The sequence below is a fragment of the Cottoperca gobio genome, chromosome 15 (assembly GCF_900634415.1).
Source record: "Cottoperca gobio chromosome 15, fCotGob3.1, whole genome shotgun sequence".
NCBI lineage: Eukaryota > Metazoa > Chordata > Actinopteri > Perciformes > Bovichtidae > Cottoperca > Cottoperca gobio.
The window spans coordinates 5328450-5334454 of NC_041369.1; positions in this window are offsets into that span (position 1 = coordinate 5328450).

A 6005-nucleotide genomic window follows, 5' to 3' on the forward strand; every position below is an offset into this window, starting at 1 on the left:
GTCCAATATTTAATGGTTAATGTCTGGCAGAATACTCAGTATGGTAGCCCATTTCTGCCAAGATAAAAATAGATGGAAAGCTATGATGATAAAAAATAAATAAAAAATGTTTGACAAAATGATGAGACAGTCAGTGAAAACTATAAAAAGGTAAGTCAGAATTTTGAGATTGTAAATCCAATTTATAAGATAGTAAGTCAACTTTATTTATAAATCATATAGAGCTGAGAACTATAAAAAATGTTATTGTGAATTATCAATATTTTCAGCGATGAAAATGGCACCAAATTGAGTTTACAATCTTGGATTTGTTGAACCTTGAACTATAAAAAATATAAATCAAAAACAAAGATGTATACATTTGTATAGGCACCACTGTCAATTGTTCCTGTATTTTGGGTTCCTGGCAGCTTTATACTTTTGAAAAAGTTAAAATATAGTTACATTGACAAAATGATAAGTCCGACATAGATGATTTCTTTGCTGAAAAAACACTCTTTTATATAAAACAATTTGCAGACAGTATTAAGGGCATTTCCTAATAATGTCCCCATAATAGGCCATTTAATGCAGTCTGGATCCATCCCTGCTGCTCCTGCTGTATCACAGGGTGCTTTATACAGTGCATCTGTTTATCACAAGTATGTTGCAATTATTGACCGCTTCAATGTGGATCCAGGATTCTGAGCTGCTTTCTTTGGCAGAAGCTGCACCAGGTGCATATCAGATTGAAGGACTGTACTCACATAGTTCCAATGTTCTTTTTTTCTCCATCCCTTTGTGGCGGCAGGTGAGGAGCGGCTGAGCAGAAGGCCCGATCGCCCATGGTGCGGAGCTTGGTCCTGGGAGGGTGGAGCAAAGTTTTTTTAGAGGAGTGGAGGTTGCGTGTGGAGGTTTGTTGGGGGAGGAGTTCCTTGAGGTATGGAGGAGCATTTCCATGTATGCACTGATGGGTGAGTAGGGAGATTTTGTATTCGATCCTGAATGCGACAGGAAGCCAGTGGAGGGAGTGGAGAATGGGTGTGATGTGGTTATATTTTCGCACCCTCATCAGGATCCTAGCAGCACTGTTCTGGATATATTGGAGCTTTTGAAGGCTCCTGCTTGGAATCTCGATGAGGAGAGCGTTGCAGTAGTCCAATCTTGAGGAGACAAAGGCGTGGACGAGTTATTCAGCATCTGACAGGGAGAGTGTGTGGCGGAGTTTTGCAATGTTCCTGAGGTGGTAGAAGGAGGTCTTGCACAGATGTTTGATGTGGGTGTCAAAGGTCACCACTACACCACAGGTTACTCGGTGTATCTGCAAACTTGCACCTCCCAAGGATACATACTCTGTTCTTCCAGAGAGGTAGGACCGGAACCAGCTCAGGGCGGAGTCAGAGAGTCCGATGGTTTAGTGGAGGCGCTGAAAGAGGATCTGATGGTCGACCGTGTCGAACGCTGCAGTCAGATCCAGGAGGATGAAGAGAGATGGGGAACCAGCGTCAGCCGCCATCAGCAGGTCGTTTGTGACCCTGACCAGAGCTGTTTCGGTGCTGTGAGCGGAACGGAAACCGGACTGGAATTTCTCAAAGAGGCAGTTGACTTTGAGATGGTCCTGAAGCTGGGCTGCAACTACCTTTACCAATATCTTTGATAAAAATGGCAGGTTGGAGATGGGCCTGTAGTTGGTGAGAACATTCGGGTCTAAGGTGGGTTTTTTGAGAAGAGGTCTGATGACGGCAGTTTTTAGAGAAGATGGGACATGACCAGTCTGGAGCGAGAGGTTAATGACTTTGGTGATCAGGTGGTTTAGAGCACAAATGTTGGATTTTACCAGGGCTGTGGGAAAAGGGTCCAGTACGCAGGTGGAAGGTTTCATCCTGCGGATGACGTCCTCAACCTCTTGCTGAGAGATCTCCAAGAAGACGCGAAGAGGCGGGAAAATCCCAGGCTGTGGGTTGACAGCAGGGACAGACTGAGCGGAGGAGCTGGAGAGAAAAGAGCGGATGGTGTCGACTTTAGTCTTGAAGAAAGTACTAAAGCTATTGCGCTGCTCTTCTGTGGTGTTGGTGTGTGAAAGAGTTTGTGGCCTGAGGAGATGACTTATGGTGGAGAACAACTGCTTGGAGTTTCCAGGATTTTTATTGATGATATTGGAGTAGAACTGTGTCCGTGCGTTTCTGAGTGACACCGAGAGCGTCAGTCCTCTGATGACGCGGCAGACGTGCGACAGTGGTCCAGATGGAAGGAATGGATGACACAGGTGGGCCAGGCTGGTGGTAAACAAACTTTCTACGGGAGCCTCTGTGGGTGTAACGAGGTCTGCGTAGGAGTCCAAGTTGTTTGATGGCTGAGATGGAGATGACGTTGGAGTTGTGTAGTTGTTGAGACTCAGCAGTTGCGGGATGGAATACGTGGACATCATGCCGGTTGCCACAGGTTTTAGTCTGGGGCTAGCCGTTAGCCATGGACAGAGATGGAGAACTGTTAGGCAAGGCAAGATGGTTATCCGTAGCATGGAAGGAGGAGAAGAAGCAGGGAGAAGTAGTCCGTTTCCAAGCAGCAGTTTAGCCGGCAAGCTAGTTGACGGCTAGCTGTGGAGGCAGCGGTCCTAGCCAACAAGAGCTAATCGCACCGGGACAGTTGAAGGGCTGTCCAGGGGATACCCCACATTAGAGGTGGTGAAACAGTGATGGACGTATTATGGCCCACTGGCAACAGGAAGCTGACCGTAGGAGTTGACTGGCTCATTGGAAGCCGACAGACTGCTAGCTAGCCAGTTAGCGTTAGTTGTCCGGGAGCTGTCGATAGCAGTGGAAAGTGCCAGCAAAAGGTAGCAGCGGTTTTCCAAACATGGTTTGTAATTCAGTAGAAATACAGTCAGCAGAAGATATAAGTTAGATGTTTAAAGGTAACATCTAACAACAACAACAACAACAACAGACTTAAACTAGAACTAGCAGGAGGAGAAGCGGCGAACAAGCAGCGCCAGCGTCCTCTCTCTCCCAGAGAGCACTGCTTTCGTCAGGAAAACCCAATTATCTTCAATTATAATAAAATTCCTCTTCGATAATACGGAAATATGTATAAAAGGAAATGAAAACGATTAAACAAAATAACTAAATAAAGCCTGCTGGGTTCTCGTTAGGAAGCAACAACTCTTGCACGAATATTACTAAAATCTTAGTGGAAATTGTTTTTTAATATTAATGGAATCAGTTGATGGATGTTAATTCTATATATGGCAAAGATATTTTTTAATTCTTAAAAAATTAATGAATGAATGAATGAATTAAAAAATATGCGTTTTGAGGTGGTTCGGGCATCTAGTAAGGATGCCACCTGCACATCCAGCTGGGAGGAGACCCCGGGGAAGACCCAGAACTCGGTGGAGAGATTATATCTCCTCACTGGAGCTGCTGCCCCCGCGACCCGACTCCGGATAAGCGGTAGACGATGGATGGGTGGAATGGCGTTCATTCATCCAGAGCTGCAACTAGCTGATGTAGTTGATGCGTGGTAAATGGGGTTGCCAGATTCTCTGGTTAGGTATCCCCATATCTTGCTCTTTTTTTACTACTCATCATGAAAATAGCCAACTTTTTGCAGAAAACACACATACCTCTTCTAAGTCTGTGTGGACTGAGTACCTATGATTTGCATAACGCCCTCAGAAATCCGGTGAATCCACAATGACTTGCCTATACTAAAGTGGGAAAACCCTGATCCTCCAGAGACGTAGTGGGAATGCATCATCTGTGAGCACAAATATTGGAATTTTATCTCAAACTGTGATGTGCTTAATGGAGCACAGGAAGAGGTGGAATGCATACAAACATACAATAAAAAAAAGTATTGCCTTTGTAACACAACAAACAAGTGGAGCGGCTTGATTTTTTAGGCTGGGAGGTGAGAAATAGGAGCTTTAACCCTTCTGTACATGTTGGAAGTGTTCCCTCCCCTTATCAGCATGCAGTGCAGTCTGTAATCCTGCACCAATGTAACACTGGCAGGTTTGTTTGATTTATATCCTGTCTGATGTTCAAGGTGAAGTCAACCTTACAGTACACACCTACTGTATCTGTGTGTGTGTGTCTGTTTGTGTGTGCATGCGTGTGTGTGTGCGTGTGCGCATGTGTGTGTGTGTATATGCAGCCTGAACTCCTAAAAACAACGTTCTCCATACAACGGAACTGGATTTTCAGTTACGTTTCGAGGGAGAAGAGAGGGTGGAACTAAGTACAACCGAACTCCGAACAAGACATTTTGGGCGACCAAAATGTTACAATTAACTTGATGAACTGAAAACATACTTCGCAAGAGTTAAAGTCAATCAAGGAAGCCACGCTGCATAGCAAACTCTGCTTTATCATCTATTGTACTCTAAAAGGAACCACCTTATAAAGTGAACATTATGTATTGAAGAAAACTTAAAAACCAGTGATTGAGAACTTAGAAAAAACATTGGCTTCACAGAGGTTGCAGCTTGATCATAACCAAGTAGTTTTGTTGCGTTGTTGTTTTGTGTTGTTGTTGGAGATGTTCCAGGAGATGAGGAGCGGCCTTATCTTAACCCTATCATTCATAAATGCATAACCAAATATTTCAGGCCAGAACACACGCAAAACATCATCTGTTGATTTCTGCTGCTGGATTCTTCTCTTAGACTTCACAGTAACTTGTAATGGTTTGTATTTGTCAAACCAGTGTGTAACTTCACACCGAAAGCTATGCCATAATGTGATGCACTGGGTGGAGCCTTCACGTCTTTTGGTAGCTGGCTGTGTGAGGTGTTTGGATAAAGCCCCTGGCTCACTGGGAGATCTGCGACCACAAGCTCTGTCTGAGCTCATGTCCATGCATTAATATCCCTTAAAAGATCTGAACTATCCCTCTGAAAAGTAATGTCAGACATTTATGACGCTTGTTAGTGCAAACAACTCAAGGTGCATCTATTTCATCTAAAAGTGTTTGTCCAGATTGTGGAAGAGAATTAAAAAATAAAAAGTTTAAATATGGTTACGAACCCAGTCGACTTTATAACGTTTACTCACGGGTAACACAACGTCTATGTATCAAGGTTGTATCATCTTTGAATTTTGTTTTGATTTTACAAGGTCGATCACATTTATATCGCAACTTTTGTTTCAACGTCTTACTTTTCAACATGGGTGAATTAACGTCTTGCGTCTACGTTAAATTAAGTATTGATTTTGCAAAGCGTGTCGTCGTTGGAATTGTAAGATTGTTTCACTGGTTACTTTTCAACATTACATAAACTCTGTATTGATTGTGTTTTCTTCTGCACTGTACACATTCAGTTATAACCTGGTTTGCAATCGGACATATGACAATGCTGACTGAATCAGTGATCTACATATTCCATGTTTTCAGTGCAATGTTTTTTGATTATATGTATGCAACTTGCTGTGCAGAACTTGCAATACTACTCTCCATATAGGCCAACCATATCCACACAAATAAACACCTCTTAATAACTCATGTTAAAGCTTGAATGTGATCAAATGAGACTCCCTGGAAAAAAGAGATCCTGAATAAATATGAGAGAAAGCAGCTGTTACAATTTATCTTCCATAGAACAGTGGTCCCCAACCTTTTTTATCCCACGGACCGATGCCACGGATAAACACGTATTTTAAGTAGGACTCCTGATGTTGTCTTTTAAATGTCTCCTCACTGGGTCTTTTCCCTTTTCCAAAAAACTCTTTGAAGACGTTTGTTTTCCTCTCATTGTTGCTTGTGAGCTTATTTTTTTTTAAGTAAAGTATCACGTGACAGACGAGCGTCTTGACATGTGTCAAGAGACACAGACGCACAGACAGATGTATCCGGTGATTTTTCAAAATAAAACCTTTCAAAATAAAATATTTTGTTATTCAATCTTTCTGTGCGGCCCGGTACCAAATGAACCACGGACCGGTACCGGTACCGGTCTTCCAAACTGTTTAGTATGGTAGCTATCTGTAGTGCAGAAAGTGGAACTTTCATAATATGCCAGAATG